Below are 17,580 nucleotides of genomic sequence, written 5' to 3'. Positions count from 1 at the left end.
TCCTATTTTATATTCACAATATCAAAAAACTGTCTATATTCTATTACCAACTTATGTATCATGATGTAACACATTTGTAATGGCACTAGACCTTACCAGCCCTTTCCACTGAGATGGTAACAGAAACCACAGTAATCCACTAAAATAACTAGCATAATTTCTTTCAGAGAATATTTCCATATTGTTATTTGGAGTTTGCTTTCTATTTAGAAATTGGCACCATCACCAGTTTTGCAACTGCAGTCAGTTTCTTTGCTGAAATTGAATTGGGCTATATCAGAGATTAAAAGGTTTAGGTAGTATGACTGGAAGCTACCAAAGAAGATGGGCAGAGAGGCAGCTTGAGAATCTATGGAGAAAACTGTGTCAGTGCAAGCTGGAAAAACAGAAGAAATCTAGTACTTCTTTTTGGTAAAAAACACTCTTTGCAGAGACATTGAACTCAAATGACTACACTCTGGTATCAGAATCACCTAGGTAAAACATGAGAGAACAAAAAAAAATTGGACATTGTAAGAGCAAGACCACAGACTTCTTATTTAAAGGGGACTAAGGCATCCCTGTATTGCACTGCTGCTTAGACAAACTGTTGATGTTTACTGTGTCAGGTCATTGATCCTTGAATGCCACTGATTTTTTTCACTGCAATTTCATCCTTCCTTCCTTCTATAAAATATGAACTTACAGATTTTCCATAAATAATCAAGTCAATAACAAAAAAATCTATTCATATCAATATTTAAATCAACTGACCATTTGACAGATTTAGAATTAAGTCTGAACTGCAACTTAGTTTCTAGTACCAGGTCCTGTAATCCACATCAGTATTCCTGTTTGAGAATTCCTGTCACAACAAGCATGCATGCAATTCCAGTGGTCACTATAAAAACTATGCATTTGTTTTGTCATCTCTGGGATGTCATAGCTACAGCAGAGAGATAGACCAAGGTTTATTGCAGTTGCTGCTACAGTCTTGCCTTATCTGCAAAGTCACTTATAAAGGCTACCAGTAAACAAAACACTTCCTCAGGTTAAGGTAAAAAATCCAAACAAACAAACAAACAATCCCCAAACAGTAACCTATTTCAAAGAGTTGCCAGTAAAGGAAGGAGGAATTATACAGTATATGAACTAGAAAATTCTAGCCAAGAGAGATACATAATCATTGTTTGCATAGACTTCACCACATTTCCCTTTTTTTTTTTTTCAGAGCAGATGCTTCTATATAGAAGAATTCAGTACTTATAGAAAACAAATACCAACAACTTGGCTCAAAATTAATCAACATAATTAGATCTTCCACTTGAGTTTTATATGATTGCAGCAAAAGCCTCTAACTACTCTGGAATCCAGAAAGCAGGAATTTGTAGCAATGCTGTTGTAATATCATCAAGTCAAGTTTATTTACCATCAAACTGTTCCTGCAGTAGTACATTGTCAAAATGTATAAAAAGGGAACTCGAGATATGCAAAATATGCCACATAGGAAAACACAGCACTTAAAGCACTGTAAAAGTTAAACAAACAAAGTTAAGTAGCCAGTGAGAAATACTTTACAGCTAATTAGAAAATATCCCTTTGAAAGCAGCACCCCTCACTGAAAATCCTCTTCTATGGAAGTGGATTGGAATGGGACTGTGAAATGGTCATCCCAGCTGTCCACACATCCCTATCATGCAGCACGTTAATCCTGCTCTAGGGCCATCACAGCAAGTCAGAAAAAAACCCACCAACTGTGCTCCACTTTTAGAAACAGAGGTTGATTCAGACAAACACCTGCTAGTGGTAAACTGCTGATCCAGGAACACTGAGTTGCCACACAATGAAACCTGTGCAGGGCAGGCATGGGTGGAGAGCCGAAAGTAGCAGCCCTATTTAATCGGTCACATGGCAATTACTCATTTTGGCTATCACATTTTCTGTATAATTAACTACTGTTCAGATTAGGTTTTACTTAATGCATTCTTGAGCTCACCGAAAGCCAAGATGGCAAACATTGAAAATCATAAGGATTTGTCTTTGTAAAATCTTGGACACATTCATGATGCAAGGCAATTGTGATAGAGGTGGGACTAATATCACTAATTCCTTCTATGATTGTCTTTCACATGCCACTAAATGTAGATGAAGAAAGATAATGAGAACCTGAACGTACAGTCAAGCACACTGGAAGATGCTGAAGTCATGATGAAAAGGTGTTATCAGGAGTAAAGTGAAAAGAATGTGGAAGGGAATCTAAAACTTGGTAAGTCAGCAGAAAGGGGTCAGGGTACATCAAACTGAGGAAGCTTTTGCACCTTGGGCAAGTTGAGGGATGAGGAAGAAGAAGACAACCTTCAGGACATTGCTTTGAAGATTTGTAGACACCATAGAAAACTTGATTCCAGGGAAATGCACCCAAAATCAGACCCAAATTCCACAGGCATGGTAGTGTTACACCAGTTTTTCTGTTCAGAATATAAAAATTAAGCAATGTCAGCAAACTCATTGTCTCTGTTGCTAAGATGCTTGTATGGACTCTCATATGGATTTAGTCCATGACAAGTAATATGCTTTAAAACAGCAGGCTATGTGACTCAGGAATTAATAAAAGGGTCATTTTTAATAGCCAGTTTTCTCCCAGCCACTCTACTCCATAGGAAAAAGCAGTCAAAAAACCATGGATGTAGACTGTTTTATGCAATTACCTTAATGTCAGAAGTCAGCTTCATTGATAATGATAAACATGATCTAGGAACTTCCTGTTTTGGAAATTCACAAAAAGTGGCAGAACATTACAGCCAGTACACTAGCTCAAGTGAGTGTTCTGAAGTGTCTGTCCCTGAGAGTACCAGAAGATACCTCATTATGGGTTACTTTTTACATGAACTTTTTTTTAAAAGTCAGTTCCAGTAGAGAATTTAGATTGTGAATGTGTAGCCGAAACGGAGTCATACTGCACACACAATGATGACTTAAATTTGCGTACTTTTGTTTAATTCAAGTATTTTCCAATGTTTAACTTATCTGAAAGATTTTAAATGTAAGTCTTGAATCAAATGGGACTCAAATTTCAAAAATTCCAATTATATCACCAAAATTCACCAGTATAGTAGATGAATATCTATACTGGTGAACTAAAGAGTACCAAAGGACTTCTCCACTTCAGACACAGTCACTGAAGCAAAGCAGGAGTTTTGCTCTTCCTTTTTACTTTCCAGGTCTTTCAGGTAAGAGAGTAGAGAAGAGGACAGACTTCAGGTCACAATTTCTTTATTCACTTTAAAATCTATTTCAGGGAATGGAAAGGTTATAGTTTAAAGACTCCATCCCCTTATCCTGTGGGGAACTAGAGAAAGGTATAGGGTTCTTTTTCAGCATACTTTTTCCCCCAAGGTAATGGGAGTAGGAGAAAAATTTGAGACAAAGAGAGAGTGAGACTTGGTTAATAAAAGTAACACAGTAACACAGTGCCAGTCCAACAAGACTGATGAAAGAGGAAAAAGCATCAAACAGGAAGAGAAAAACATGATAGAAAAGGGAAGAGATAGTTAATAAGAGCAAGGAAAGAAAAAATGTGAAGAAGGGGAAAATGGAAACATACTTAAAACTCATTTCATTTCACCATTGCACATTTTTATGTGCTAAGATAAATTTTGTTACTTTTTTTTATCAATAGTATTCCATGTGTTAATTATGACTGGTAAACTGAAGGAAAGTACTTGGGTTATATGGAAGAACCTAACTTTCTTCTCCCCCTCTCTCCTTCCTCCCAGCAGACTTGGATAACAAAAGATAGAAACTGGAAAAAGAGAAATATATGTAAATCTTAGGGATAAGCTGATTATAAGCAATAATATTAAGGAAAGAGGGTCAGAGATGCATTAAGAAATAATTCCCCTGCATTTTTAGTCACATGGCTATGGTAACTGGGCATTATTCCAGAAATCTTTACACAAGATTACCAGAACTATCAAAGTTCATCACTTGTGACATGCCTACTGAAAACAAATGCAGTTTTGGGTACCATCTAAATCACAATTGCTTAAAAGCATTCTTTATCATTCTAAAAATATTAAAGTGAAAGAGAGATATGCAAGGAGAACAAGCTCTGTACAGAAGACCAGTGACACACTGAATTAAAGCAAATTAAGTCAATGTTAGCACAAGACACTGATGGAGGAAATGAATATGGAGGAAATGAATATGTGGGGCTGTACGGCATGTTTGAGGATCTGAGATTTGGCATACCTTTCACAAAGGAATGATTAAGGCACGAAGCTCAGCTAAATTAGGATCATGCAGTGGAACAAAATACTATTTTTAGAATCTGTTGACAACCACATAGCCCAGGGAAAAGACCGGCCTCTTGCTTTCAGGGTAAGTGACAGCAATGCCATCAGGGTAAACTACAAGGACATACTGAGAGTATACAGCAGACAAGTTAAATCTGAGACATATACATGACAATGGGAAATGATGGCTTAGCAGAAGTTCTGTAAGCTTAATTTCAAGGACACTGCTACTCAGAGAATCCAAAATATGTTCTTTTGCCACTTAATAAACATGCCTGAGTAAAAATTAGACTAAGAAATCCTGGTGTCATACACCTTTATCTGAGCTTGAAACTTTATCAGGAAAAAAATTGGGAAGAATAGTGTACTGACATTGAGAGGGCATATTTTCTGATGGCTCTAACTTCAAAAGTATTTTCTAATGCTTGCCTGTGATACTTGATAATAATTTAAAATTATTCTTCATAAAGCATAGCTGACTGAGCGTGATTTAAAAGTAGGTGAAAACTAGAATGCTAAAGAAGATATTAGAGAGTTTTGCACTCTTTGGGAAATGTTTCTCTTTTGAAAATTAAGATTTTTTTGTGTGTGTGTGTTGCTGATATTACCTCTCCTAGCAACAGCACAACTTCCAGGTTCTTCAGTTCTTCATGGTTTAACAGCCATTAAATTCTGCTTAAAACAATGGTTCTCTCCATGAGAAATATTGAAGCTTCCTGCTGTTTAAACTAGTCAAGTTCCTCTTTTTTTGATTCTTTTTCTGAATACTGCATGCCTTCTGTAAAAGTAGCAGCAGTTTTCAAGCAGCAGTTTTAACAACCATTAAAAGTCAACCTATAAAATATCATGAGAGTCTGGAAGTACTGCTGTGAGAATTTGTAACCTCCCACTCGAAAATCAGCATGATTTGGGAAAGATGATAAGGACTGAAAAGTAGTAAATATCCATCAAGGTTTACAGTTATTTTGGATTCTTACAATATGGTAGAAGAAACTGAAGAAAGGGAACATCTGTTAAAAACCTGGGAGAAAAAACTTTCACTATTAGTTTTTAATAGTTCAAAAGAAAAAAAACCATCTGTAACATATGCAGTCTCACGGTCTTCTACTTGCTCCTCTGACTTTTAAAAGAGACTGTCTTGGGGAAAACCAACTGATAAAAAATCTGCTGTGATAACTGCAGCACAATGTTTGAGAAACAAGGCATGCTACCTTCTTGATCTTGGTGTACATAAACTTACTGAAAAGCAGTGTTTCCTCAACTTTCATAAACAAACCCCTCATAATGTGATGGAGTCATGAAACTGATCATGCCAGTCCTTGCAGGGATTGGGATAATTGTCTTCATAAAGTCTGAAACAGCCGAGTACCCAAGACTTTCCTTTATAGACTATCATTTCAAGTTCAGCTTAAAAAATTAAAAGAGGAAGGGAAGTGTCACTGTAGTTTTGAGCAAACTTCAGTTCTATTCAATAGTCTTTAGTAAAACCCTGTGAATAGCCTATAAATAACTGCCTATCTGGATTTCCTTTTAAAGAACAGACCTAAAGTGTAATCCCACTTTATATGACCTGGGATCTAAAGCATATACTTCTAACTTTCTAATTTATTGAGCTGGGCATCTCCCCTTCTGTATTCTCCCTCTATTCTTGATGCACCTGACTGGTTATGGTGAAGTGAGGTCATATGAACACACATATGAACATCTTATTTGAAGAAGGGCTTATCAAAGGCTTTAGAATACTCTTTGAAAATTATTACATCCTACTACTGAACCCATCTATTAATAAAGAAACACAACATCTAGCAACTTTTCTTCAACAAATTATTTATTATATACGTAACTGGGAGTCCTTCTTAACCTAGCAGACTAGTCCTGCTTGAGGCTTGAGAGTAGTGTTCTGGATAAGATTTTTAAAGAGGACCCTAGCACAGCAATGAACCCTTCAAAAATGGTTTAAGATTTGCCATTCCAATGAACCTTTTGGTTCTCCTTCATAAGAGCAGGGCAGGAAGATAAAATTTGTATTTTCAGACCTTCCTCAACAGAACAGTGGAGCTTATGTTCTCTCTTAGGTTTCCAAATTATGTTTAGCTAGACAATACTCCTTCTGTTCAAATGGGATGAAGACAATGTCTCTGCTCTGGTCTTGTGGGATCTTTCTATATGGGCATGAATAATAATGTAAAAATATTACTCTAATAATAAAAAAATTAGTATCAGTGTATACAGTAGGGTGCTATGTTTGGCCAAGGAACTATCCCATCATTATAAAGTCAAAATAACAGGCTAAAATTTCTAGACAGAGTTCCAGTATTGGGAGTTTTTTCAGTCTCTTTCTGTATATTTGACAACACTCAGCTGCCTTAGGAATTCCTCTGCCCCTGGACTAGTAGCCTGTAAAACTTCAAGATACCAACCTTGCAGTAGCACTGCAAAAACACGTTTTGCTGTCCAGGTTATTAGATCACCTTCACTCCCTGTGCATATCTCCCACCACTCCATCCAGAAGCCTGTTCTGATATCAGAACACCTTTTCCCATTTCTTGGGGAAGCAGATGTTGTGTTCCCCAAATGTCTTCACCCAAAGCTACTTCTACAAAACAATCAGTCAGGCAGGTTGTGGTTGAAGAAAAACAGAGGAGGAAAAGAAACAACTCCTATTCTGAGAGCTTTTTTAATGTAATATAGCTCCTCGTGCTTTTAAGACAAGAATTTAGCAAAAATTTCCTTCCTTCCTTCCTGCCTTCCTAACAGCTTTATGAAACTACCACCTATAAATCCTCATTTTTAAAGTTAGGAACAAATTTAAAAATCTTGCTGAACTGAGGCTTCACATCTACTAAGACTGAAGGTGAATTTTCATCTCCCTATGTGTAAAAACTAACTTCCAGAAGTAACAGATTCAATAAGGCTTCTTGAATTAATGGTAATAGTTAAATTGCATTTTTGAACATGTAATTAAAAAAGAAATGTTACCAATGAGTAATATAAAGACATCAGATGACATCTTTGTAAAGTAACAAGAAACCCTTTATATTTAAGTAATCTGAAATAGTCCACATGAACAACATCAAATAAAAACCCTGACATACACTATTATAAGCACTACCGAGAAGTCTCCGGGAGGACACTTTCATATTTACAAGTCTGCATAGTATAACTCAGTTGGTCCTGAACCACACTGATACCAAAAAAAAAAAAAAAAAAAAAAAAAATTTTGAAATCTAAAATTTAACTTTTTAAAGATGGGTTATCTAGAGACTGCTTCTTATACCTTCCTTTCTTGTGTTGCTGTTTTGTAGTCTTCTTTTACCCTTATGGATGACAGAAAAAAATAAAAAGGTGAATTCCAGGTCAGAGATACTTTACTAGCCTCTACTGATGGGGTGAGATTATTGACAGAGACTGCAGGAATTTTCAGTCTTTTGTAAAAGACCACATGCTGTAATTCCTTTGAACTTCAATGAAGTTTACCATGTGGCATCTCCTTTATGATCTTTGTTTAGCTTCCATTTTCAGGAGAGCTCATTTAAAAAAACAAACTACACAACAAGAACAAAAATTGAACATACTATTTGAATTATTTTATCACCCAATATATGCGGACCATGATGAAGCTGCAACTAATCTGTATGTTAGGTGAAAATGAACTGCATTTTCTGTATTAAGTTTGACTTTTAAGTTCCTTGGGGAAAGCAGTCATGAATTGCATTAAATTGCATAGAGCTAAGAATACCAAGAAGTTGATAATTAATAATAAATACATAAAATATCTGCACTAATTTATCATTTTCATTTCTAATCTTTTGCTTGTGACATCTTACCATCTCCACATCCCCATTATTATCCATATTAGTATTTTAAAATTTTTATGTCTCACTCCTTATCTTTTTACAAATTATATTAGGCCTTGGTTTTAATTTATGCTGGAGTTCCTCCCAATCTCAATTTCCTTCTATTTATATCTATCTGAAAGTTATGTAAGAAAGTTGGATGTGGCATACTTAGTAAGGCTCAACTGCTTCCATTCTTATATTACACTAGTAGAAATGTCTTAGGGTACACAAATATTCAAAAACTTGGACTGAAAGAATTTGCTGTAAGACTCCAGCTTCAAGTCCCATAGCTTTCTACTTTCTAAATTCTAAAGATGAGGTATCACATTTATCATCTTTTAGAAAATTGTAGGTCATTTAATCTAGTATACCAGAGACCTGCCTGAACATTTTTTTTTTTCTTTTTCCTCTTAATATTCGAGATAAAATAATCATTTTCCAATAAAAGGTAGGTCAAAACTAGAAAACAAAATGACACTGGAATAATACCGGAGAGTCCCTTTCCGAAATCCTAAAGAAAGAAAAAAGTTAACTAATTTATGTACTTACAGAGTGATGCAAGCTAATTTGGACCAAATACAAGTGGGTAGAATTTTGAAAACTTCCCTGTAAAATGCTGAAAAGTTCTGCTACAGAAAGGGAGGAAAACCCACAAAAGTTTAAGTGATACATTGTAGTCAGCTTTATATCGTGGAAAAGAATGTGTTTCTCAATATTCATCTCATTTGATGGATGACCTCTGTCCAGGATAAAACCTATTGCTCATGGATTTTTTTTTTTTTAACATGACATAATTTCTTAAATAAATGCACACTTGATATATTAGCACATTTGAATTTAGGCAATTCTCCAAATTCTTCATTTTCTACAACCTTATTTTGAAAACAATGCAGGTAATTCTTAGCAGGTGACCTCTTACTCTGACAAATCAATGCAGAAAGCTGACTGTGATTTAAACAACGCAACAGGTTTGAGAAATTGCTCTCATGCTTTTGAAGTCAGAAATACAGTGATGTTTCAACCCCACTATACTCTGTGCTCTGCAATCCCCCAGGTAGCTCCATTCAGAGACACTGTTCTAAAATACAGAACAAAGGATCTCAGAAATGTGTCCTACTTTGAGATTAGAATTCAGAGGGCCATTAAATTAAAGCATTGACTAATACCCTTTCCTTTTCTCTTTACTGCCTCTCCTTTCACATTTCATGAAACCATGTCAGGACTAGCCTGCTGAAGCAGAATTAGAATTCCTGAGAGAAGATCTGAACTGTTGAAATGTTAAACATGTCAGTGTGTGACAGAACCACACTTCTGCTCTACAGCAATAAGTAGTACAAGGTCTATCTCTCTCTCCTCGATCCTCAGGTGAAAAGAACAATTGATGTCAGTCACATTCAGCAGGTACCTACTTACTGTATCTTACCCTGCCAGTCCAGACAGAAATTAAGTGCTACAAGACCATTCATAGTCTCTGAAACTGCAAAGGTAGATATAGTAGAAATATTGAACAAAATACATACAGCTCTTGTATATTAAAAGCCTTTTGAAAAAGTCATTAAGAGACATCGTGGGCTTTTCTTCAGAATTCTCTTGATAATATAGCCGATTATGGAAAAAATTAGAGAAAAAAGTCAATATACACAGTTTAACACAGAAATCATTCTATTATTTAGAACGTTTTTGCAGTGGCTACTGTGGAGTTCAGTCAGTGATGAGCTCTAATGTAAGTTAATATACAGTAAAGAATATCTTCCTTTTTCTGTTCACTCTTCACAAAATAAATTCCCAATCATTAAATAGAAACACCTATCTGCATGTAACATTTAGCTTCAAAATCCCAATTCCAAAAGGCACAAACGGCTGGCACAGAAGTATCTCAGGACATATCTTCAGTTGCACTGAACAAAGTTTGAATGAACAACGCATTTTGATGCATATCAGAAACAGATAACGTAGATAATTTGCTGCTGCTTTCAGTGTCCTAATGTTAACTCACAGTCATCTAACCAAAAGTAAAAGGCCACCTGCTCTGCCACTGTCAGATAAATAGCTCATTTAAGATTAGCAATAATCTACTTGCTTTCATCTGCTGTAGATAAAAGACAATCAGTAAAGAAAATTAAACACAGCAGGATTTTGTTCAGGTTTAGCCCACCTTTTCAGTCAAGAAAAGCCATTAATTCAGCTGGGTTTTAATAAAAACCTTGGGGTGAGATCATTGTCACAAGACACAGGTGTGCTGGCCTTCCTTTGGCTCTCGCTGTCCTTTAACTCCTCAGCACACGGACAGTGCAGGAAAATGGCTGATCCAGAGCTTAAAACAAAGCTCTTCAACCCCAACAATCACCACCTTTCTACACTCTCAGATTCATACAGAGGATGACCGAAGTCATGGGGGTGGAAGAAGGTGTTTAAAGAGGGATAGAGGGGGCCACACTAAGGCACCACTCATGCGCCACCAAGGCTACACCTTTCCTCTTGGCGGTGGAGGACCTATTAACCCTACCTAAACTGGTGCACAAGGAGCATGCATGAGCTGAAAGACTCAACAGATGGATCCAGTTATTTTCAGTAGCTGGACCCAACCACAACACAAAACAACACATGTTTGTAGAGTTCTCTTATGGAATTAATTTCTTTATGCTCCCTGTAAGAAACTAAACAGTTCGCTACTCCTTCTTTACTCAATAAAAAATACCAAATAGTATTTAAATTGTACTTAGTAATTACAGACTTCATTTAATTTATTTTTGCTATGCCATACATCATACAGTTTGCTCCAAAACCATAATTTTAATAGTTACCCTTTTCATTATGGGTATCTGTCGCAGGTTGGGTTTGAAACCGGGCAGAAACACCAATTTAGTGTAGTGGTTTGGTCTAAAATACTCATTACTGTTTATCTTCTGTGAGATAAGAATTAGGAGAAATGCAAAGCAGGCACCAACTTGAAAGAATATAAAGAAGTTTATTAACAGACCTAAAAGAAGAAAAGAAAAAAAAATTATACCACCTTCAGAACTCTCCTCCTCCCCCCACCTTCCTCCCTTCTCCCACTGACAATGTAAAGACAACCCTTAAGATGTTCAGTCTGTTTACCACTTCCATAATAACCTTGTTCAGTCCATTTAGAAAGAGAAGTCTCTTTTTGCTCGTGCTATGAAAACAGTATCACACCGAGACAGCCACCCACTTCCAAATATTGTTCAGTCCATTTAGGAAGAGGAGTCTCTCTGCTTGCGATGTGAGTCCCTTCCCCCGACTTGCAGCTTTTCCCGCAACTGCTTTCGAGGGTCCACTCTTGAAATGTTTCTGGGGTACAATTTTAAGGTTGAGCTGCTCAGAAACAAAGAAACAGAGGCCCTTCTCCTTCCCTGGGAGCAAAGGGTCTTCCTCATCTTCATCATTAGAACTATCTCTGGGAGCATCTCTAGGAATTGAGGTTTATCTCCTTTCCTCTTTGGAGCAAAACTCCTCATCTGGTTCATCTGGTTCACCTCTCTCTCTGTCCAAACTTCTCATGAAATTACAGCTGCGGCAGCATCTGCCTATTGCTTACGAGTTGAACACTCCACCCCCCATATCTTCATGAAATTACAATGGGATACTCTGATATATCATAGCTTCACAACAGACTTTCAGCTTTAAGCATCTCCTCTCTCTCTTCCCTCAGGTTTTCAGCTCTTCACAGCAATAAAAGGGTTAATCTCACCTCGGCCTTGCAGCTGGAATGTGGCTTATCGCAGTTGGTCCCCTGACCTCTGCCGGACAGAGGTGCCGCTTTGCTGAATCTCGGCCGCAGTGGAGAGGGGGGGGGTTCCGAGCCACTCTGGCCGCCCACGGCAAGGCAGTGGGGGGGGGGGGTTCCATGGCTGGAACAGGCCCGTGGCTCCAGGATGGCCGTGGCCCGGCCCGGCCTGGCCCAAGCAGGGCCTGGCCAGGCCCGCTGGCCCCTGCACGGGGCCTGCAGCCACCTGTCCCAGCGCCGGAAACGAGAGAGAGCTTGGGGGGGAGTTTTTCTGTTCTTAAGTGTGGATCACAGAGGCGGTCACAACTTTAAGTGGCTTAAAGAATTGTCCATATTCAAACTGGCCAGCTGATAGGTTCTATCAGGTCCCAGAGGAAGCTGTAAGCGCCCCTTAGCAAGGACATCCCTTCCGGGACTATGCTTGCTAACCTATGACAGTATCGTATATGCCATAAAATTTAAAATATTGCTGCAGCAGAAATTATGGCTACAATTATGGAGGAAGACTCAGTGCCTTCAGCAACAGCATAATATAAATGCTGCATAATAATTCCATTTCCCATCCAAATGTTCTCTCAGATTAATTTACACAAGCACATTGCACTTCTCCTCACATGCCATCACAGTCACCCTAGAGTGATAGATAATCGCTTTTTACACTCAGTTTTGTGCCACTGTTCGGGGTGAGACTTTCTTATTGAGATGCAATGATTGTACTAACAACTGTTGCACAAGTGACTAGATGACAAGTTGTTTCTATGAAAGAGTTGACTTCTGTGACCACTGTTACAAAAACTTTGCATCAGCAACACGAAGAAAAATGGTTTCACAAATGAAAACTTACATGAGGCAACTGCAATATCCTGACCAATTTCACTGGGTAAGACCTGTTTTAAAGGTCTATATTGCAAAGTTTAACACTAATTTTCAAAGGAGTGGGCAGATATTTATTTTTATCTATTCAGATCTCCATAAGCAATTAAGATTTACTCTGAATATGGAAAAGATTAAATACATCTTAAGTACTATAGGCTGTTCAATGCTTTGAAATAATATTATTTAGGTAATAAGTACATTTCATAATTTTCTGTCCATTTTATGAACTCAGATGAAGTTAAACAATGAAGACAAAACCTATAACTATCAAATATGTAAGAGAAAACCTACATAATTTAAAAGTGAAACTGTTAACTAACTTGTCCTGTATTTTATTTCTTCTCACTTTTGTCTTTTCATGAATTCTGCACAAATCTACCCAATTCCAAGTATCTTTTACTATCACTAACTATGCCTTATTTGTTCAGAGTTTTGCAGATGAGATTTTGTCTCTGATGACTTGAGCGGAAATTTTTGCCATGATATCTTCAAGGACACCAAGGACTTCAGGTTTCTCATAAGATTATTCTTGATTAACAAGAAAGTGTTGAGCCTAACTATAATTTCACACACTGGGACCTGTGACAGCACTAAGGAATCACCCCTGAAGTTCTGGTTCTGTAAAGCCAGATCAGTGTTTTATACAATGGTACAGTCGTGATATTAAAGCCCACAGTTTCACTTACAGCAACATTGAAAGAACACGTTACAGGGACCACTGTTGTGACAACAATCTTCTGCATTTGTCCTTCACTGCATGACCAACATTCTGCTAGCACCAAAATCTACCTTCATAGAAAGCATATCACAGGAAATACAACTAATGTCTTCACTTTACATAATTGTCAGTCATGAGACTTCTTTTCACAGTAATTGATTGGGCACCTGTTACAACCCATCAAAAGAACCCTGCTCACTAAAATGTTTAAGCAGAAAGAACAAGTTCTGATTTTCAAAACAAAATGTAATTCATTAGGATTCATGTAATGATGAAATGTTATAAAATTAAAACAAAATGCTTAAAAATTATCAATATTTTTAAATATACAAAAGTTAAGATTATGAAATGAAGAAATGGCAGAAAATAAATTATCTCATGTGAAGAAAAAAACCAGTATTTTGCATTTGTATGGCCACTAATGATGATTCAACTTCCCTAAAATGATCTTTATAAGGGTTTATTTTTAAATTATAGGCTCAGATATGCTTCTCTTTGGAGACTGAATGATTCCTATTTGGGTTTGAAATTCTTAGAGTCTACTTCAGTCTCAAATTTAATAAACTGAACTCATTAAAAGGAGATTATCCTCTTTTTTTTTTTTTTTTTAAATGTGAATTGAAAAAATGTTCAAGTGACCCTTACAAACTGTGTTTTATCATCTATACTACAACGCTCATTTCAGGCCCAAAACAAGGGAAATCTATCAGACACGTTTGAATTATATTTATAGGTTAATGTTAATGAAAAGAATAAATTATTTCTACCTGCCTTTCCATTTCAGTTTTGGAGGCCAAATAGTTACGTTAGTTCAAGCAAGTTTTGAATCAGCAAACAATGCTTTAGAACTGACTCTCAAACTTCTTGTAATATTTCCATCACTGTCACTCTCTTTACTTCTGTTATTAGTAGCAAAATTGTTAGGGGACAAATAGTATAGAAGTAATCAGAAGGCCTCAACCATAGCAGACAAAAATAAAAGCTGTGGGGCTTGATAGGGAAAATGCTAAATGTCTCAAAAAGAAAAAAGTAATTTGCTCAAATTCCATCAGTCATATGATTATTATCCCAAATGACATTCACCTTATAATCATCACCATCCAAAGGCACACTTTTCACTTTATATAATCTGCTTGATCTGATTGTATGAGGGCCTCTCCTGTCCACCATGTTTTCAAAGACTTTCTGTAAGTCAGTAGAGGCACTTTGATGACACCAGCTGCCTAATGGTTTGATATATAAATTGTATATTTTCTGGTCCTACCCCCTAAACAATCTCTTGTTTACAAAAAGGTTCTTCTTAGCTGAAACCACATTCTTTTCAAGCGTACAAGGAAGTTCCTCCATTTTTTTCTGCAAAATAACCTTTTTGAAAGCTCCTTAAGTCTTTTTCTCTTATTTTATTTTTCAGTAAGGAACAGATTGCACTTCACGTGTGGGTGGTATTTTTTTGTTGTTGTTGTTTGTTTGTGGTTTTGTTTTTGTTTTTGTTTTCTTTTTAATAAATTATTAGTCAAGGCACAATCAACCATAGCTACCACTTACAAGTAAGATGGTTACTAACTTCCTTCTGATCTCCCCAGGGGGCACCACTTTCTCCCCAGTAAGGAAAAGTTCATGATTGAATCTCTAGAGTATTTTCTAAAATTCTTAGTATGTAAGCAATACCCGATGCCTCTTCACATTACAGTTTTGCAACTATTTTTGATGGACAAAGCTTTTAACCAGGACAAAAGCTCTGAAATATTGTAAACGTAAAAAGTTTATGAACTTTATTTTATTATAATAACATTTTAGCAGATATAAAAATAGTTAAGTGAGAGATATTCAATCCCATCCACTGCATTCTAATATCAGCAGAATTCACTGGGATTTTCCTCAATGAATAAAAACCCCAACATAATAGTCTTGATATTTATTTCTTATTCAGAATTTAATTTCCTGTCAGCCTTGTGTTTTTGCAAACTGCTTCAAACCTGATTCACACTATACAAAACCAGCAGTTTTTGATATGACTTACGAAATACTAGCATTAATCTAGGATTAATTTTTACTTTCATACAATTCCCTGGAACTTTTAAAGCTCTGCTGAAAATGAAATTAAAAGTTTTTTGTTTTGTTTTATCTACACCTACAGGTGTTTCAGTTCTTGAACACAGCTGTCTGCTGCTGCACACAATACATATTAACACCCTCACTACTAAGCAGAGGATGATAATTCTGAGCTTTAGAACAGAACATATACACCAGGTTACCCACTGTAATAAAAAAAACTACACAGAAAAAGCATGAGAATATGCAAGCAAATTTGAAAAGGCAGGTTTAGATAAATGCAGAAAATACAGTGCAACAGGATCGACTTCAGTAATATCTGTATATTGTGTCTAATGTATTATCAAGGTAGTCCTTGCCATGGGGAGGTAGAACACCCTCAGCACTGATCAATATTTGATAGGCTGCTGTGTCTGAATGGTTTCCCACCAAAATCAGTGCAGTATCAAACAGGAACAGCATTCTGGCAACATGTAAGAAACTGCTAAATGAGTGCCTAAAAGACAGACATGGAAGATGAGATTTTCTGCAGAGAGAGACTATAACTCACAATTTTTTTCCAGGAGTAAGCTTTTAAAGGTTTAGGAGACTCACTGAAAACATTATCTACATGACCATGATTATATGTGCCTATTTTGGAATACATTTATATATATTAATATATATAAAACAAATCTAGATTTTTCAATATGCTTGAAACATCAGATAGAGGGAATCTTCGCAGCTTAGCATAGTGGTCTGGGTTTCTAAATTCAAAAATATCAGAGCAACACAGACTCAAAACTCTAATGCTGGACTTAAATTTGACTTTACTGAAAATCTCATCAAGTTTGTATATTTCTCGATATATTTTTTCTTTGAGAAATATTAAAGGAATATACCAAAAAGAAGTTTTCCGTTACAGCAGAGTATATTTATCCACAGGAGAAAGCACACCAAAGAAATAAAAATGATAAGGTAAAGGTAACACATTTTATGTGTTAAAAGTTACTGAGGGTGCACCCCCAGTCACACAATCATATCCATGATTAAGCCATCCTGTCACAGAAAGGAGAATAAATATTCCTTATTGTTCTATGTATCAATATCTCAATAAATGGACAGTATCGAACACAATGGTGCACTGATCCTAAGAGAGTAGGAAAGGTCAGGAGATGCATTACTTTGTGTCTTACCTTCAAAAGAATCTCGCTGTATTTTTCACTCACTAATTTGTGAGAATGTATGAAGAACAAGCTTGGCTAGATTAGTACAGTGGTTTTGTGAACACACAGACATGTACAGACACATGGTGTATTGCACAAACACAGCTGTCCCTGCACTGTTGTGGGTTGGAGGCTTGGGGTGGGGTAGGGTTGTTGATGCTGTGACCTTCAGAGTTCTACAATATCTGAAATATCATTGACAATAATTAATTACTATGTACAGATTATCTTTACTTCAGAGACTGGAGTGTGACTCTGTTCCCCAACACAAGCTACTAGTAAAGTTTTCATTGTAATTTTAGAAACAAGGCTCTTGGAGTAGCTGAAATTAGGTTTATCTAGCTTACATTGCCAGTGGAGGATGGCTTGAGATAACTACAATAAAGGAGCATTTGTTCCATCCAATCTGTTCATGCACAACAAAAGCCTCCTGTGGTCTACTGTTTATAGTTTTGGGTACAATACATCAAGGAAACAAACATGAAGCAGATGGAGACAGTTCAGGGGATGGCAATAAGAATGATCTAACACCCAAAAAATATGACCTATAGACTGAAAATTTAAGTCCATCTAGCCCAGAAGAGAGACAAGGCAGCACATGCAGACATATACTTTAAAATTTACACATATAAATACATATACACACGCAAACATGGAATTAATTCATAGTGAGGATGACTTAAGTTACACATGAGGAAGAATTTTCCAGGAGTAGAAACCATCCAGCAGTTCACAGAAATCTACTAAGGAAGTTCTGATTTTCTTTTCTAAGAACCCATTAAGTAAAAATATTCTAGGATTGGTTCAAATACAGCTGATCTCACGCTCTAGGGAAGGATTGTACAGGATGATCTCTCAAAGTTCATTC

At 36.5% G+C, this 17,580-nt stretch overlaps 1 protein-coding gene across 4 annotated transcripts in view; it reads right to left on the bottom strand.

Annotated features, from left to right (window-relative positions):
- The window catches only part of SNTG1 (syntrophin gamma 1), a 325,066-nt gene that overhangs the window by 161,291 nt on the left and 146,195 nt on the right, over positions 1 to 17,580 (bottom strand). The window contains exon 1 of one of the 4 annotated variants that reach the window (XM_069005957.1): positions 11,826 to 11,922. The exons of the other annotated variants lie outside the window; for them this stretch is intronic. The gene's annotated coding sequence lies outside the window, so the exon portion shown is untranslated. Of the gene's footprint in view, positions 1 to 11,825; positions 11,923 to 17,580 lie in introns of those variants that run through there. 4 annotated transcript variants of the gene reach the window in all.

This window comes from Aphelocoma coerulescens, chromosome 2, assembly GCF_041296385.1.
Source record: "Aphelocoma coerulescens isolate FSJ_1873_10779 chromosome 2, UR_Acoe_1.0, whole genome shotgun sequence".
Lineage (NCBI taxonomy): Eukaryota > Metazoa > Chordata > Aves > Passeriformes > Corvidae > Aphelocoma > Aphelocoma coerulescens.
This window is presented reverse-complemented; position numbering and strand designations above follow the sequence as displayed.